Genomic DNA, 19084 nt, shown 5'->3' with positions numbered 1-19084 from the left:
GCAGGTGGAGGGGGGCGAACGAGTATCAGATAGGGTTAATTGAAACGATTCCTCTCTTCTTGACGCTCGTGCTTGCCCAGTCGTGTGATGTTGGGGGAATGAGAGAATGACTGGAGAAACAATTACTATCTTATTTTTAACGAAGCTTCCTAACACCATTTCCTTAGCGATTTATTTTGCTTGTGACACCTTATTGTTCTCCCCTGTGCTACATAAATCCTTGAAACATCACCATACTCTGCATCAGTAACGTACAAAAAGATATTAACCAGCCATATCCAAGAATAAATAACAAGGGAACAGGTGCTAGGGAGATTCCTTACCCGAAGAGAATGCGGCCCTTTAATGTAGCAGTCTTAAAACTATCACAAGATTTCATTCAAGTTTAGAGGTCTTCCTAGAATTGAAAAGCTTTGTAAGTTTGAAATCTCCTAATCTTAGTGTAATCGTCCGGAGATAAGAGTAAGATAAACAAAAGACGCCATCGTATTCAAGAGATCACCTGTTCTCGCAATCGCTTGTAATGTCAGGAGAACGAGAGTATATGGAGAAAAATCGAATAGCTGCAGAAACCATTAGTGATTTTTTTATTGACTAATTTCTAGGTATTTTGGCGGTCAGGTTAGCTACAGTTGGGGAAAAGAGTTTGCCTGCTGTTGAAAATTACTACAGCTGCAGAAGCCTTTAGTGGTTTCTCATTATTTACTTCTGTGTAGCGATTTTGTTCACCTGAGAGCCATCGTGGTAGGCATAGGGTTAATACAGAGCTCATACTGTTCTTCTCATTATACGTGATATAGGCTGTCTGGTAGGCCTATCCTGCCATCCGTACCAGCCTATAGATATACCACCCTTTCTTAACGCGTAGGTGATGCCAGGGTAGGGTAGGGTAGGGTGAGGTAGGGTCGGGTAGAGTACGATAGTGTTGGCTAAGGTAGGGTAGATTGGGGTGGAGTGTGTGAGGTAGGATAGGCTTGGTAGGGCATGGCAAGGTAGATTACGGTGGGGTATCATAGGTTGTCTTACGTTATGGTAGGGTAAGTTGCGGAGGGATAAGGTAGGGTGGGGTTTGCTGTGACAGCCTGGGTTGATGTGGGGTAGATTTGGGTACGATTGGGCTGAGTAGGGTAGCGTAGAGTAGGGGAGGACAGGGTTAGGTTGGAAGTAAAAAGGATAGGGTGCCAGGAGCAAAAATAAACTGGAAAGGAAGAGGCACAAGAGATGCTCCTATGCCCACGAGAATGTGGCCCGTTTAACGTTTCATCACTCATTACTTACTTGTTCATAAATATCTTCTGTCTGTCCTTCCATTTGCCTTCTTCACGCGTTAATATTGATACTGGTTTCATTCTGTTTTGTCGCTTCTTCCCTCCCACACCCTCTGCAAACCTACCTACCTACCTACCTACTTTTATACCTAACCACCTACATACAAACATACATAATTGGCTGCTTATTTAATTTTTTCGTTTGCATCATTTACTTTCGTTGCTTCCAAAATACTTGCCGGTTCCTAGCCACAGTTTTTCAGCTCCCTCACTGTTCTTTCCCCACATGCTTCTCTACTAAGTTAATTCCTTAAATCTTGCATCTTCTTTCCTTCCATCCTTTTTGCTTGTGTTATGGCACCTACCTACCAACCTGCCTGCTATGTTTTCCTACCGTCTGTCTTTGCTTATCATGCCTACCTACCTACCAACCATTTTCTACTTATCTTACCTATCTACCTACCTTCCTTCCTACCTTCCTTCCTTCCTTCCTTCCTTCCAATGTACTTACCTACCTACCACCCATTATCCTTACCACTTTTGCCTTACTTTCACACTCATATCTACTGCATGCTGCCTACCTACCAATATTATTTCCACTCATTCCTTCGTATCACACCCCTGCGTATACTTGCTACTTACCTATCTACCTACCTTCCTACCAACCAGCCAATTCCTTTCCACTCTTTCCTTATTATCACATCGGTACGTGTGTCTACCTGCTACCTACCTACCTACCTACCTACCTGCCTTTCCCCCACTGTAAGTTATGTGATAGGCAGAATCGTCGTATTATGCACATCACTCACCGGCTTAGTGGATGGTGGTAGTTGTGATGGGCGATGGTGGTGGTGGTTTTTGTGGTGGTTGTGGTAGTTGTGATGAGCGATGGTAGTGGTGGTTTTTGTGGTAGTTGTGGTGGGCGATGGTAGTGGTGGTTTTTGTGGTAGATGGTGGTGGTTGTATTTGTGATGGGCGATGGTGGTGGTGGTAGTTGTGATGGCTATAGTGGTGGTTTTTGTGGTGGATGGTGGTGGTTGTGGTAGTTGGGGTAGATGATGGTGGTAGTTCTGGTAGATGTGGTAGGTGATTGTTGTGGCAAGTGGTAGCTGTTGTGGTAGGTGATGGGAGTTGTAGAGGCGGTGGTGGTGGTAGACGATGAGGTTATGGTAAATGATGGTAATTGTTGTAAATGGCTGTGGTTGTGGTGGAAGTTGCCACAGATGATAGTTGTGGTACCAGTAGATGATGGTAGTTGTGGTAGATGGTGGTAGCAGAGGTAATTGATGGTGGTTGTAGAAGATAATGATGTTTGTGTTACAGGAAGATAAGGAAAATAATGATTGTGGTTATTAAGTGATGTTGAATAAGATTGTGGTAATAGTTGTAGTGGGTTGATTTTAGTAGTGATTGTGGTTGGTAATAGTAGTTGTTATTGTATTCTTTTCGTATTCTTTCTGTTTTTCCCCACTATTTCTCTCGTTTATCTCAGTCTCCATCACTTCTCCCTCTCTCCCATTCTTGTTCCATTCCTCTTGTGCTACCCTCATTTTCTCCCTCCCTATTTGCGTCGCTCCTCTTCCTCCCTCTCTTGTTCCTTTCCTCCTTTACCTCCCTCCCTCCCTCACTCACTCACCTACTCACCCTCACACACTCACACACTCAGTTTGTTTTGTCTTTTTTGCATCCTGTTCTTCCAGCTGTTTTTTGCACCCCCTGTTTCTTGTCTTGTTCCCTCCTTTCCTCCCTCTCTCTTTTAATTCTTTCCTCCCTGATACTTCTTACCTTTTCTTCCTCCCTTTTTCATTATTTCCTCCCCTTTTCCCTCCCTCCCTCCCGTCTCTTCTTCCTCCCTTTCTATCAACTTCTCTTCCCTTTTCCCTTCCTCCCGCCTCGCCATCTATGTGAGTTTTGTCTGGGGTAACCAGGTATATGTCCCTATTATACACATCAGTCATCTTGTGGTAGCTGTGGTAGTGGTGGCAGGTGTGGTAGGGTGTTGGGTGTTTTAGGGTTGTAGGTGTGGTAGGATGCTTGGTGTGGTAGGGTGCTGGGTTTAATTGCTAGGGTGCTGTGTGTGGTAGGGTGCTGGGTGTGGTAGAATGCTTGGTGTGTAGGGTGCTACAGTAGGTGTGGTAGGGTGCTAGGTGTGGTAGGGAGCTGGATGTGGTAGGGTGCTGGGTGTGGTAGGGTGCTGGGTGTGGTAGAATGCTTGGTGTGGTAGGGTGCTAGGTGTGGTAGGGTGCTGGGTGTGGCAGATGCTGGGTGTGGTAAGTTACTAGGTGTGGTAGGGTGCTGGGTGTGGTAGGGCGTTAGTTGTAGTAATGGCAGTGACTGATGGAAGTGTTTGTGGAGGGAGTTTGGTAGTTGTGGTTACGTGGTAGTCTTGTGTGGTTGCTGCGAAGTGATAGCAGGTGTTGTGATTGTGATTGTGACGGTGTAGTTGTTGTGGTGAAAGGTGAGATGGTGGTGATAATTGTGGTAGGTGCTGTGGTAGTGGTTGTGGTAGGTCATATGGTTATGGCTTGTTAATTGGTATGTGCAGATTGTAATTGTGATGGTAGCAGGTGTGGTACTGGTAGTTGTGGTAGCGGTGACATGTGGGGAGGTTGTTTGGTAGTTGTAGTAGATGCTGGGTGTGGTAGTTGTTGTGAATGGAAATTTTGGTTGTTGTGGCAGAATGTGGTGGAAGTGGCAAAGGAAGTGGGTTGTTGCGATGGTTGTGGGTGGTTTGGTAGTTGTAATGGTGTGGTGGTGGTGTGGTAGTTGTGGTACTGGTAGTAGGTGTTATGGAGGTGTCAGGTAGGTAGTTGTTGTGGTAGGTGATGGTTGCTCGTGTTACTTAGCCTAAAATATCCATCTCCCTCTGAAATGCTGAGTTTTGCAGATTAACTCTTATATGATGCTAGTCACGAAGAAGTGCTATGAAAAGAATGTAGAGCCTTAGCCATTGAGTTTAGTGAAAGAAGCTGCAGAAGAACAAAAATCTGGACCAAGTTAAGGTGAAAGGACTATAGTCGTGATGGTGGTGGTGGTAGTGGTAGTAGTAATAGTGGTTGATGCTGGTGACAATTGTAGTAACTGGTGGTGATAGTTGTGGTAGTGATGGGATGTTGGTGATAATGGTGATTGTTGCGGTAGCTGATGTTGGTAGTTGTGGTCAGTGACTTCAGGATAATTGTGGTAGATGCTGATGAGGGTGTGGTAGTTACGGATAATAGTGGTAGTTGTGGTAGATGGTGATGATAAAGGCAATTGAGGCGATAGTATTTGTGGGGGGGATGGTGCTAAAGTGGTTACAGATGGTGGTTATAATTGGTTGTAGGTGATGATTATGGAATTACGAATACAAGTCGATGGTGGTAGTTGTGATGGTTGTAATGTTGGTACTTGCTGTTGATGGTGGTTGTGGGAGGTGATTGGCTGCAGATTGTGGTTGTTAGAATGCTGGTAATGGTGAATGGCGATTAAATGGTAGTTGTTGATGATGTTTGTAGAAGATGAATGGTTGTAGATGGTTGTTAGGATGTTGGTAATGGTTATAAGTGGTGATAATGGTTGTTGTGATGCTAGTAATGATAGTAGGTGATGGCTGAGGAAGTCGCGAATGGTTGTAGATGGTTGTGGTAGCGACGGATGGGAAATTGTGATTGTGATGGTGGTTGTGGTAAGTTTAGAATGACGTTAGTTATGAAAATCTCTCTCTCTCTCTCTCTCTCTCTCTCACACACACACACACACACACACACACACACACACACACACACACACACACACACACACACACACACACACACACACACACACACCTATCAGTATTTGTTGCCTTCCATCCTTGTTTTACCTCCTCATCTTTCCTGTTTGTCTTCTTTCTGAGTTTACTTACCAGCCAACCTTTCTACCTACCTTCTTACCTACTTACCAACCAACCAGCACAGCCAACCTACCTACCTACCTACCTACTTGCCTGCCAACCATCCATCCTACCTACCTACCTGCCAAGCTACCAGTCAACCAACCTAATGACCAACTTGCATACCTACCAACCAGCATACCTTCCTACTGACCAGTCTACTTACCGACCCACATACCAACCTACCAACACAACTAACCAACCAACCTCCATACCTACCTACCTACCTACCTTCTCTCCTTTCATGCCTACCTTTCTGGTCCTTTCCACAACCCTGCCTACCCACCCTCACAGTGACTCATGTGGAGGCTTAGTATTAGAATCCAGAATTATATGCCCCATTCACTGTGTCTGGTGGTAGTTGTGGTGGTGGTAGTGGTAGGGGATGATGGTGGTTGGTGATGGAGAATGTGGTAGCTATTGTGGTAGTTGTGGTGGTATGGTTTTGGCTGATGATAGGGGTGTTGATGGTAGTTGTGAGAGTTGTGGCAGGTGGGGTGGTTGTGAATGGTGATTGTGGTAGCTGTTGTGGTACTTGATGGTGGTTGTGGTCGTGGTTGGTAATAATGGTGTTGATGGTAGTTTGGTGGTTGTGGTAGATGTGGTGGTTACTGATAAAAATTGTGGTGGTTGTTACTAGACTGTCATTGATGGAGGTAGTGACGGTAGTTGTGGTAGCTGATGGTGGTAGTGGTCGTGGTTAGTAACAGGTATGGTTATGGTAGTTGTGGTTGTTATGATGGTTATGGTAGATGTGGTTGTTATGATAATAGATGGTAGTAGTAGTAGTAGTAGTAGTAGTTGGTGCTAGTTACAGTGGCAGATATGGTAGTATTGAGAATATGTTGTGGTACAGTATTGATGATCGTGAATACTGATGGTGGTAGAACAAGGAGTAAGAAGTGATGAAAGTGGTAGTATAGTTGTAGTGGTATATGGTAGTTTAGGCAGGTTGAAATGGTAGCCAGTCATGGTAATTGTGGTAGTGTGATAGTTGTGGTAGTCGTGGTAGTTGTGGTAGACGGCTGTGGTTAAGGACAATAAGGGATCTTCAACATTCCACACACCCTCAAAAACGCACACCCTTTCTTTCACGTTTTCCCACCTCGAGAATGAAAAAAATATGCATAATAGCGGCAACACCTGATGAATGGAGGTGCATAAATAAGGACAGGTGTGAGTGAATAACAGGTAGGGATGAATGAGAGGTACGGTGTGGCTGTGGTAGGGGAAGGGAGTAGGCAGGGGGGAAGGGAATGAAGGATGGGAAAGAGGGAGGGGTTGGGAGTTCGTGAAGGAAGAGGAAGGGAAAGATGGAGAGAGAGAGAGAGAGGGAGGGGGGGGAGGTGAGAGGGGAGGATAGGGAGAGAGGGAAGAGAGGCTAGAAAGGGAGTGGGGAGAAATGAGAGGAAGATGAGGAGAGAAGAGGGAGAAATGGAGGGGTGGAAGTGGAAGAAAAGAGGGAGAAGAGGAAAGTATTATAAAGAAGAGGGGGAGGGAAGGGAAGGGAAAGTGGAGGGGGTGGTGGGGAGAAAGGGAGAGAATGGTAGGGGGGGCGGAAGAGGGGGTGACAGTGAATGAATGACTAAGGGGAGAACAGGAGAAGAGAGGGAAGGGAAGAGGAGGGGGAGAAAGGGAGAGGAGAGTATGAAGGAGAAGTGTGTTGGGGAGAATGAGTGAGGTGGGTGAGAAAGGAAAAGAGAATGAGAGGGAAAAGAGGAAATGAAGGGGGGGGGGTGAGAGAGAGACGAGGAGAGAAGGTATTATTATTATTATTATTATTTTCATTATTATTTTACGCTGGAGAAAAAAGGAGATATAGGGAGGATAAGAGTGAGGAGGGAGAGGATAGAAGGGAGGGAAGAGGACGGGAGAAAGAGGAGTAGGGGGAGGGAAGGGGTGGGGGGGGAAACGGGGAAGATAGCAGAGAGAGGAGGGGGAGGGAAAAAGGGGAGGAGGGAGAAAAGAGGGGGGGGAGAGAGGGGCGTAGGGGGGGGGAGAACAGTGAATGCTTGACTGAGTGACTAGGACTGACTCCCTTCATATGCAAATTGGGTGAGACCGGTTTGAGATGGGGGGAGAGATGGGATGTGACTTGTGGGTGGGGGAGAGGGGGAGAAAAAAGTTGGAGGAGGGGAGGGGGAGAGGGGAAAACGAGGGAAGGGGAAAGAACTGGTGAAGGAAGAAGGGTAATAGGGAAGGGAGGGGAGGTAATGAGAGTGAGGAGGTGTTTTACGAAGAAGGGAGGGAAGGAAATAAGAAAAAGGAAGGAAAGGAAGACTAAATGATTACGAAAGGAGGGGGAAAAAGAAGGAAAGAATGGGAGAGGGAGAGAACAGGAAAGTGAAGGGAGTGGAGAGAATTAGTGAAGGAAGAGAAGAAGGGAAGGGAGGAGGAGGAGGAGGGAGGGAGGGAATAGGGGAAATGAGAAGTAGAGCTGAAGGAAGGGTGGAGGGAGGGAAGGGAACGAATGTGATGGAATCAGGGAGTAAGAGGAGTGGAAGAGGAGAAGGAAAAGGGGGAGTCAGAGGAGACGAGAGAGGAAGGTGTGGGAGGAGAACAAATCAGAACCACCTGCAACAAACACCTTTTATTTATTTACCTTTTTTAAGCTATGACTGGTGTCTGCTCGATGAGTCAGAGGTTAGGAGAGCAAACCAGGGAGACTCCATAAACCTCTTCCTCACTTAAACGGGGTGGAACTGGGAGGAATGCAGAAAAATGAATAGAGAAATAACAGTTGTTGGAATACTATCAACAGTCTCTATACTTGTTTCACCTGAACTTGGCCCAGATTTTCGTCCTTCTGCAGCTTATTCCACGTGGCTCATTGACAGAAAGAGATAATACTACGGCGCTATGTCCTTAACATGACTCGTCTTCGTAACCAGCATCATGTTCTAATGCTAATCTATTGTTACAAGTCAACATTGAAGACAAGGAGATGACAGTTTTAGGCCAGGTTAGAATAATATTAGTTCAGTAAAAATAGGCCACAAATATATTCACTCATCCTTTAAGCCTTCGAAATTCTTGACCCTTCCATACAGGCCTGAAAATCCATACAGAATCCCGCTTCTTAATAGTGTGGAGTAGAGACAGAGAGAGAGAGAAAAGTGAGAAAATGTAGAAAGATAGAGATAGGTGGAGAAAATGAGAGAGGGAAAGGAGGGAGGAGAGAGTGAAAGATGTCGAGAAAGGAAGAAAGACATTTGAATGGTGGAAGAAGGGGGGGAAAAAGGAAAGGGGGGGAAATGCAAAAAGGTAAAGGTGGAGAGAGAATGAAAAGGGAAGAGTGGTAAAGGAAGAGGGGGGAAAGAGAAAGAAGAATGGAAGTGAGGAAATGTTGAAAGGTAGAGATAAAAATGAGCGAGAAGGTAAGGAGGGAGGAGGTAAGGGAAGAAAGAGGAAAGGGTAGTGATGAAGGGAGGAAAAGGAGGGAGAGGGTCCGACGGTGGGAGAAGGTAAAGAAAGGTAGGGAAGGTAAGAAGGTCGAGGTGAGGGAGAAGAGGATGGAGAGGGAGTGAGAAGGGAAAGGGATGGAAACAGGCGGAGGGCAGGGGGGAAGGCGAGAGGGAGAAGGGAGAGAAATTCAGGAAGGGTAAAAATGTAGGTGAATGGAGGGAGGGAGAGAGAAGGCAAGGGGGAGGGAGAAAAGGGGGTAAGGGAAGAGGAAAAGAAGGGAGGGGGGGGAGGGGAGTGTAACGGATACCTGCTACCTGTATTCCTATTTAGGTGAATGGGGGATGGGGAGGGGAGGGGAGGGAGGAAAGATAAGGAAGGTATAGGTCCAGGGATGGAGGGATGGGTGGAGGTGGATGGGTGGATAGAAGATTGATTGTGCTGCTAAATTTTGCGATTGAATAGATAGATTTTTCAGTGGATGGATGGGCAGAAGTGGGTGGCTGGATGAATGTATATAGATGGAAGGAAGGATAGTTGGGTAAAGTAGGATGGATAGGTGGGTAGGAGACGGAATGGTATATAAGCAAAGTTTGTGAGTGATTGGATGGATGGATGGATAGGTAGATGGATAGAGTGTTATATAGAATGATTGTGAATGAATGGATAGACTGTTCCGTAAATGGATGGCCGGATGCTTAGGAGGTTAGTTGGTCTGTAGGCTAAGTTATGTGAATGAGTGGATAGGTGGTTAGGTAGATGGATGGTTGGATGAGAGATGTAAATAGATGGATGGATGGGTGGGTAAAAGTGGATGAGTGGATGGCTTAAGAGATTGATAAAGGTGGATTGATGTATAACCAGCGTTTGTGAATGGATGGTTGGATGGATGGGTAGATAGATGGATGGATCGATGGATGAATAAGTTGAAGTAGTTGGATGAATGGGTAGATGAATAGGAAATGAGTTGATGTATACGTGAGTGGATAGATAGATAGATAGACGGATAAGCGATGGACTTTGTATGACAGTGAGTGGATGGATGGATGGATAGTTGTGTATGGATAACTATATAAACGTATAGAGAAAGATTGAAATATAAATCCGTGAAATATAACCAAGTTTACCTTCCTCCCTTTATCTCCCTTTACCTCTCCTTACCTGTCTTTCATTCTCTCCTCCCTCCTTATACCTCTCTGTCTCCTAGTTTACCTCCCCACCCCCCTCCCTCCCGCTGCCTCACCTCCCTCTGTACTTACCTATCTTTCATTTTTCCTCCCTCCCCACCACAAACCTCCACCCCCTTACCCACATCCTCCCATTTACCTATCACAACATACCCTCCCTCTCTCTCTCTCTACTGATTAACCGTTCTCTCTCTCTCTCTCTCTCTCTCTCTCTCTCTCTCTCTCTCTCTCGCAACGTGTTCAGCTCGAGATCTAATAAATAAATCATCATCATCACCGCCGCCATTTTTCGTTCTCAGCATCGTCGTATTAATTGATGTTCTTGTGGCCTCTGTCCCTTCTAAGACGGGTGAGTTGGAGGAGGGGCAGCTTGATGGTGGAGGATAGGGTGATAAGGAGGCTGGTTGGTCGTGGCCCCTATTCTGGGATCAAAGATGTAGGTAGATAGATAGATAGATAGACAGACAGATAGATAGGTAGGTAGGTAGATGGATGGATAGTAATGAACAGAAATTGTCTTCCTCTTGTCCATATCAGAGCTTATTCAGTCGTCCGTATCCTATTTCAAGTAGTAATATAGAGTGATTTATTCATTTATTCATTTATCTATAATTCATTTTGCCTCTCGACTAATTTCCGTAGCATTTGGGAGGCCTGTTGCATTGGAGATTAATGGAGATTGCTTCCAACCCCTTTAGTGAGGGAGGATTGGCTGGGTTAGGTTTTCAGATGTATGGGGATAATATGGGTAAAGGAAAAGCGTCTTAAGTTAACTGATTGCATATGTAGTACTTTGGGGTAATGTTGTTTTTTATGGTTGCAATATTGTGTTTACTTCAGCTGGTGTGTGTGTGTGTGTGTGTGTGTGTGTGTGTGTGTGTGTGTGTGTGTGTGTGTGTGTGTGTGTGTGTGTGTGTGTGTGTGTGTGTGTGTGTGTGTGTGTGTGTGTGTGTGTGTGTGTGAGAGAGAGAGAGAGAGAGAGAGAGAGAGAGAGAGAGATGAAAGAGGTGTATGTCAGTATGTAGGTGGCAGGTAAGGCTGGAGGGGAGGAAGCAGGAAGGTAGGCATTTAGATACCCATATAGATAGGCAGAGATGTAGATAGGCAGGCAGGTAGGCAGGCAGGGGGAGTAGATGTATAGATAAAAGGTATATATTTGGATGGATAGAGGGATGGATAGGCGTAAATGGATGTACCGATGGGGAGATAGGCTGATGGATGAATGCTAAGTACTTTTCCTTTTTCTATCGCCTTAAATCCTGCCTCTCCTACTTTTTTTTTCCCCTCGGTTAACTTGTATTTATTCTTGTCCAAATTAATGCCATCTTCGTTGTTGTCTTCCTCCACATTCTTACCTTCTTCCTTGTCGTCTCTCTCTCTCTCACTAAATGCTAAATACTTTCCTTTTTCTGTCTACATACATGCTGCATCGCCTACTGTTTTTTTTTCCACTCTTTTTATTTGTTTCCTCGTACAGTATTTATTCTTGTCCACTTATATGCCATCTTCGTTGTTGTCTTCCATTTCTGCATTTTCTATACTCCTTTTGCCTTAACTTGGCCTAGATTTTCGTCCTTTTGTCGCCTATTTCAAGTAGCTCGGTGGCAGAATGAGACAGTTCCGCAGCCCAAAATCTTTCTCATAGCGTCTCTTCAGGACTGTTATGATTTTCTAGTTTTACTCTCTTGCCAAAACTCCGCATTCGAGATGAGGAAACAGTAACTTTAGTCCAAGATAGAGTGAAACTGTTAAATTAGATCCATTCTTTGCTGTGTTGCCCCATTCTTAAGTCGTTTGATTTTGTACCCTGTATGATCAAATTGGACGCCCCAGTCCTGGTAATGGCCTTGCGTGGGTTCGATTCCCGGGAGGTGAATGAAGGCTTTTCCTCATGTAATGCCATCAAGGGAAATAGGCTGATCGTCTACCCTTAAATGTCCTGTGGGTCGCAAACGTATTCGGTGCACGATGTACACGAAGCATTTGAGACCACCGAACGATGGTTACAAAATATTAGGTTACGAAAATATTAGTGTACGTGGTAGCCCTGATGTCTGGAGGTGTCATATATCCCCAACTGGCAATATCCTCTCGCAAACATACAGCAAATGTTATGTTTATATAAGTAGACATTGCTGATACACAGTGAGACGTTGGTAATGTTCAGCAGTTGTTTCAGTGTTTTCCGTAGGCGTCGAACCCTTTGTGCACCGAAACCTTTGCGACCCATAGTTAGGACTACGGTAGCCTAGCCTCGGGACCTTATGCCTCGAAAGGGATATTTATTTTGATATTATTTTTTTATTCATTTCATAAGCAAACCTTTGAAATTAGTGGTAAAGCGGAGTTGAGGAGACTAGAGACTTGACAGGGGATCACGTGGGGTTAGTGAATTCTGTATGGAGAAGCACAGTAATGGGTTGGCGCCCCTTTTGAACGTGATAGTTGACGGCTCGACTATCGCAGTTGACGGATTGGCAACTATCGGGCAGGTAATGTGAATCTCATCATAAAAGAAGAAGAAAAAAAGAAACAAGGTTATTCCTGTGAGGTGAAGCAAGGATTCCGGGGGCTTGAGTGGTGAGTGAATGAGTGTCTGGCCCATGTCACTGTGGATAGCTCTCCCACTTTCTTACTTTCTGTTTCCTTGTTTTCAGATCCTGCCTTTCTCGTCCTTAGTAGGTGTGGAAAAAGGTAGAGATGGTGTTTGTGATGATTTATAGAGTGTTTTTTTTTTTTTTTTTTTTTTTTATGAAGGCCGGGCCATAAGAAGGATCTCTCTCTCTCTCTCTCTCTCTCTCTCTCTCTCTCTCTCTCTCTCTCTCTCTTTTCACCATTTGATTCCTTTCTTCCCTTCTTTCAACCTGCTACTTCCATCTGTTCCTTCCCTTCCCTTCATTCATTCCTTTCCCTCAGTCCTCCCTGTTTCCTCCATTCCCCCTTTCCCCTGCGGCCCCACTCTTCCCTTCCTCCCCTTTCCTCCCTTCTCATCCCTCGCTTCCATCTCCCTCCCTCCCTTCTCTCGTTCCTTCTCATTCTTCCGTCCTTCTCATCCTCTTCGCTTTACTGCCCTCGAATAACTCCTTACTCTCTCAATCTTTTCTTCATTCTCATATCCACCCCTTTCTTTCCTTCCCTTTCCCCTCTCCTTTCCCTTCTTCTTCCCTTCCCTTACCCCTTTCCTTTCCCTTCTTCATCCCTTCCCCTTCCCTTCTTCTTCCCTTCCTGTTCCCCTCTCCCTTCCCTTCTTCCCTTCCCTTTCCCCTCTTCCATACCTTCGTCTTCCCCTTTCTCTTCCCTTTCCCTTCTTCTTCCCCTTTTCTTTCCTTCTCTCCCTCTTTATTATCTATGAGTATCCTTCCCTCTTGCTTTCTATCCTTGTCTTCAACTAACAGGATGGTTTTGATAGTTATAACCTTACTCGATAACAAACAGCCTCGAAAGGACAGGTAATACAGGTGTGTTGCCGATTCCTTTCCTTTGTACTCCTATCGATTTCCCCTCTTCCTTCCCCTCCCATCCTCCCCCCCAACCTCCCCTTCCTTTCCCCTCCCCTTTTCCATCCCCACCTTTTTTATTACCTGCTAGTATCCCTCCCTTTTCCTTCCTCCTCCCTCCCTCCCTTCCCTCCTCATCTTTCCCTCCTTCCCCTCCCTCCTCATCTTTTCCTCCCTCTGTATCTAAGGTTTATCATTTAAATACCCGAGAATACGCCAGTCATGACTCTCTCTCTCTCTCTCTCTCTCTCTCTCTCTCTCTCTCTCTCTCTCTCTCTATTCCCCCCCTTCCCTTCCCTTTTTTCGTATCCATTCCTCTCCCTAGCTTCATATCCTGCAAGAGAGCCTTACTGAAAATGCGTAAGTGGTGTCAATACTAAGCTTATTGCACTACAGAGATAGTGAATACTTATACCTTTTACTTAATACATTCACAGGTAACAGAAAACATACACACAGTCATACACATACAGATAAATATACTAAGACGCATAAGGTACAGTTAGATACACTTACACTGAACATAGGGTATACAAACATACACATAATCATATACAGAAAGTTAAATGTACACGTAATCACATACAGTACACATCAGTATACACAGAATATACATACAGATGAATATACTAAGACATACGGTATACATTACCCTAGAGAAACATTGTGTATACATCGTGCACAGTCATATACAGGCAGATAAATATACACAAATACACATTAACATACATACATAAATATACACACGACAGTACACACTATACCGTATACTTAAACATCCATCCATCCATACACACATTCATCCACACATACCTAATCAGTCCATACATACATACATACATACATACATACATACATACAGGTAGATGGATGGCCACGGCAGACTACACGGTTGAAAGTAAGAGGGTTGCGCCGATAATGAATAAGCGGTGTTGGTGTACCTAGGCCTATGTTAAGTACGAGAGGGGGAGGGAGGACAGGTGAGGAGGAAGGGAGGAAGAAACGAGGAAAGGGAAGGAATGGAGAAGTTAGAGTGAGTGAGGAAGGGAGGAAGGGGAAGGAATGGAGAAGTTAGAGAAAAGAAAGGAGAGTGAGGAAGGGAGGGCAGGTGAGGAGCAAGGAAGGAAGGAGGAATGGGAAGGAATGGAGAAGTTAGGGAAAAGGAAGGAGAGTGAGGGAGGGAGGACGTGTGGAGGAAGGGGAGGGGGAAGGAAGGGAAAGGAAGGAATGGAAAAGGTAAACCAGAGAAAGGAAGGGAAAGTGGGGTGACAGTTGAGAAGGAAGGAGGGAAGAAAGATGAATGGAGAAGATAATGTAGAGAAAGGAAGGGAGAGTGAGTGGGGGGAGGACTGGGAGAGAAGGAAACAAATGAGAAAGAATAAAGAAGGAAAGTAAAGGGAGTGGAAAAGGTACAGTAGAGAAAGGAGAGGAGGAAGGAAGATAGGCGAGAAGGAAGAAGGAAAGGGAAGGGAAGGGAAATGAATGAGAAATGTATAGTACAGTATTATAAAGGAAGGTAAAGTAGAGAAAGAAAGGGAGGGAAGGAGGTGAGAAGGAAGAGTACAAGGAAGGAGGAAATGAGTGGAAGAGAGGGAAGGAAAGGGTATGGAAGGATGGATGGATGACGGTGGATCAGCGGAAGTGCAAGTAGATGGATGGAAAATAACTGGATGGATAGGTGGATGGAAGTTGAATAGATTGGATGGATGGGTGGAAACTGCGTAAATGGAGTGTGGATGGAGAATACATGGATGGATGGATGGATTGTTGAATGGGAAACTATTGACTGGTGGATGGATAGAGTGATGGAGAAACGTTGGTTGAATGGATGGATGGAGGAGAGTTTGAATGAATGAAAGGATAATTTTATAGGTGAATGGCTTAATAGATGGGTGGAGGAAGGACAGGTGAATGGATGGATGAATATAGATAGATAATTTAATAGGTATGGGTAGATAGACAGATAGGTGGATGGGTGGATGGAAGGTGGAGGATATAGCCTACAGGTTAATGAAGAGAAGATAGGTAATTGGGTGGATAGAGCTGAATTGACAGTGGAATAAATGGATGAATGGAAGGTTACACCCAGATGTAGGAATGGATTGAAAGACGATTTGAGAAGAGTTGAAATAGAGATATCCTAATATTATACCCCTTCATCCCGAGGACACTTTTTTATACTTTATCATCTGCGTATGGTTTTATTCAGCTCAGGAGAGACTGTTTACTGAAGGGGTTAGTTGTATTCTTCATTAACCTCATCGGTGTGACTAATCTTTCCTGAGCTTAATAGAGTCGTGTGCAGGTAGCAAGAATCAGGTGGTTCACACGGCATCGTTTTGAATGTAGTAAGAGATTCAGATAGACGGCTGTGTAGACTGACGTGTGTGTGTGTGTGTGTGTGTGTGTGTGTGTGTGTGTGTGTGTGTGTGTGTGTGTGTGCATAAACTAGACTTCGATTTCTGAGACACCCAAATCCCCATAAACACAACAGGTGACGTCGCACCTGGTATCACCTTTATAGCACTAATTCCCACCGTCCTCACTGAATACAAAGGTGGGGTGATTCATTCCAACGCTCTGTCTGTCTTTTTTTTTATACGTCTGCCTATAATCTTTAACCTTATTTTATTTATTTATATACTGGTTATTAAGGTAGCCACAAATTATCCATCTATCGCTCTCTCTCATACGTCTGTTCACTGTTCTTCTCTCTGGCTAGATTATTCCTTTTAACCACCTGTTCATCCATCCTTCCGCCTATTCATGTACGTACAGTGTTCATTATACTGTATGTGTATTGTATATATGCAGTGTGTGTATGTATGTATGTATTCATATATATGTGTCTGTTTGTAATATACTGTATGTGTGTATATATATAAGTGTACCCGGGTATTGTAGTGTATGTGTGTGCATGTATGTATGTACGTATGTAATGTATGTGTATTCGTATGTATGTATGTATCAGTATGTCTGTCTGTCTGCTCGTCCATACATCCATTCCCACCTGCCACCCAGCATAGGCCTAGAGTGGCTCTGTACATATGATGCTACTTACTGCCTATCTCACAACCCTCTACTCCTTATCTCTCTTATCTTTACTTTTACATTGCTCTCTCTCTCTCTTTCTCTCCTTTCATCTTTTCTCTTTCTGTATTTCCCTTTTTCCTACTACTCCCCATCCTCTCTACTTTTGCCCTTCCTTCCTTCCTCCCTCCCTCCCTCCCCATCCTTTACTTTCCTTCACTCTCTCTTCCCATATTGTCGTCCCTCCGCTACCTCTCTCCTTCCCATTTTCCTTTCCCTCCTTCACACCATTCCTGTCTCCCTCTCATTCTCTCCTTTCCTCTCACTTTTCTCCTTCATTTGCCGCTCTCCGACCTTGTATCCCTTTTCTCTCCACCTCTCCCCTCCCTCTCATCTCTTTCCTTCTGTCGCTTTTTTTGCCCTTCCCTTCTCTCCACTCCCTCCCCTCCTTCTTACCTCTCTTTCCTCACCTGTCTTTTCTGCCTCCCCTCCTCCCACCTGTGTTTTCCCGTGTCTCGTATTTATCTTCCCTTTCTTTCCTCCCTTTCCTCCCCACTCCCTCCTGTCCCTCTCAGCTCTTTCATTCCTCTTCCTCTCTCTTTCCTTGACTCATTTCTGATCCTCTCTTCTTCCCTCTCCTCTTCTCCATCTCACCTCTCTCTTTCCCTGTGTCTCTCTTCTATCTTTTCTCTCTTCCCATTTTCTAGCCTTCCCCTCCTTTTCAGTCCTCTTCCTCTCTCTCTTTTCTTGCCTCCCTCTTTCTGTCTTTCCCCTCCTCGCTGCCCCTTCCCCTCCCTCTCACCTCTCTCCCTGTGTCACCTTTCCATCCATTCCTTTCTTTCTGTTCTATTTCTCCCTTCCTTTCCACTTCCTCCCCCTCCTCTCACCCTCTTCTCTCCCTCCCTTCCCGCTCACCTCTTCTTCCCTCCTCCATTCACTTCCCTCAAATCTCTCTCCTTCCCTCACTCACTCACTTCCTCTCACCTCTCGCCTTTCCTCCATCCCTCCCTCTCACCTCTCCTCCCCACCCTTCCCGCTCACCTCTCTCCTTCCTTTCATCATTCCCTCCCATCTCTCTCACCTCATTCATTCCCACCGTTCGTTCTACCTCTCCTTTCCCTCCTTCCCTCCGTCTCGCCTCTCTCCTTTCCCTCCTTCCCTCCGTCTCGCCTCTCTTCTTTCCCTCCTTCCCTCTGTCTCACCTCTCTCCTTTCCCTCCTTCCCTCTGTCTCACCTCCCTCCTTCCCTCCGTCTCACCTCTCTTCTTTCTCTCCTTCCCTCCGTCTCACCTCTCTTTACCTCCCTCACTCCCTTCTTTCCCTCTTTTCCTTCCCTCCCTCCCTCCAACTGTTACCCATATAGGCCTAGGCAACTCGGTACAGACACCCCCTAGGGCTGTCTAGGCTAGAGAGAGAGAGAGAGAGGACGGTTGTAGGACGTAAGGGTAGGTAGGCAGGTAGCTAGGTGTCTCGTGTACCCTTCCTTCACCTCTATACGTGAGAGAGAGTATGGGTATGGAGAGATGGATGGATGGATGGATAGGTAGGGCGCTGGAGAAATTCATAAACACTGAGTACGGAGAGGTAGATAGGTAGATATGAGAGAGAGAGAGAGAGAGAGAGAGATTCAAGAACACAGTATGAGCCTGGAGAGGTAGATAGATAGATAGGAGAGAGAGAGAGAGAGAGAGGGAGAGGGAGAGCAATAAACACAGTTCCAGTTGACACTATGGCAGGTTTATGTGAGGCGAATCTTTATTAAAAAAAAAAAAAATGTGCATCTGGTTAGGCCTATTGGTGGAGTCTGGATTCCGGGGACTTGAATAGCGAGTGAATGAATGTCTGGCCCATTAATAGTTCAGCCTCTTTCGTGCTTTTCATTTCTTACATTCATGACCCACGCTGACCTTATCCTTGAGTGGGGAAAAGAGGTCATTGTAGTGATGATGATGATGATGGTGGTGGTGGTGATAATGATGATGATAATGGTGATGGTGGTGGTGATGATATTGGTGATGGTGTTGGTGGTGGTGGTGGTAGTGATGATGGTGATAATGGTGGTGGTGATGATGATGATGATAATGGTGCTGGTGGTGGTTAGTGGTGGTGGTGGTGGTGGTGGTACAAATCTTCTTGGATGTCGTGGGAATGAGAGGCAGACACTCTTTAAACTTACATCTCTGCAACAGTCACATCCTAACCTACACCGTTCTACACTCTACTTCTACCACTTTCTCCTCTTTCGCTGTTTCACGCTCTTTGCCATGTGTCTGCCTTGCACTCCTTCCGACTCTTCCACAGCTGTCTTTAGTCTCACCATTTGTGCCTTATCTATATCCTGCTCTAATACCACTGTCTGCTACCAATTTGTGTAAAGAAAAAATGAAAGTAAGGTTTAGGAAGTAGTGGTTGAATGAGAGGGAAGGGTAAGGGGAGGTTGTGGAAATGGTTGATGGGGGTGGGGGCAGAAAGGGTGAGGTGTGGTAGGGATAGTGTGGTTAGTAGAGAGCGTGGTAGGTCCTAGGGATGTGGTAAAAGGATGGTGTGGTTGGGGTGTGTGGCAGGTGATCAGTGTGGTACGGAGGGTGGGGTAGGTGGAGGATTTGGTAGATGGTGTGATAGGAAGCTTGTGGTAGGTGGTGAGTGTGGTAGGTTGAGGGTTTGGTAGTTGATGTGGTAGGGAGAATATAGCAGATGGGGGATGTGGTAGGTGGAGAGTGTGGTAGGTGGTGTGGCAGGTACAGAGTGTGGTAGATTGAGGGTTTGGTAGGTGATGTGTTAGGAAGAG

The sequence above is a fragment of the Coenobita brevimanus genome, chromosome 49 (genome assembly GCF_032717465.1).
Source record: "Coenobita brevimanus isolate Jiangsu-jjx chromosome 49, ASM3271746v2, whole genome shotgun sequence".
In the NCBI taxonomy this organism is placed as follows: Eukaryota; Metazoa; Arthropoda; class Malacostraca; order Decapoda; family Coenobitidae; genus Coenobita; species Coenobita brevimanus.
Note: the sequence above shows the minus strand (reverse complement) of the source record.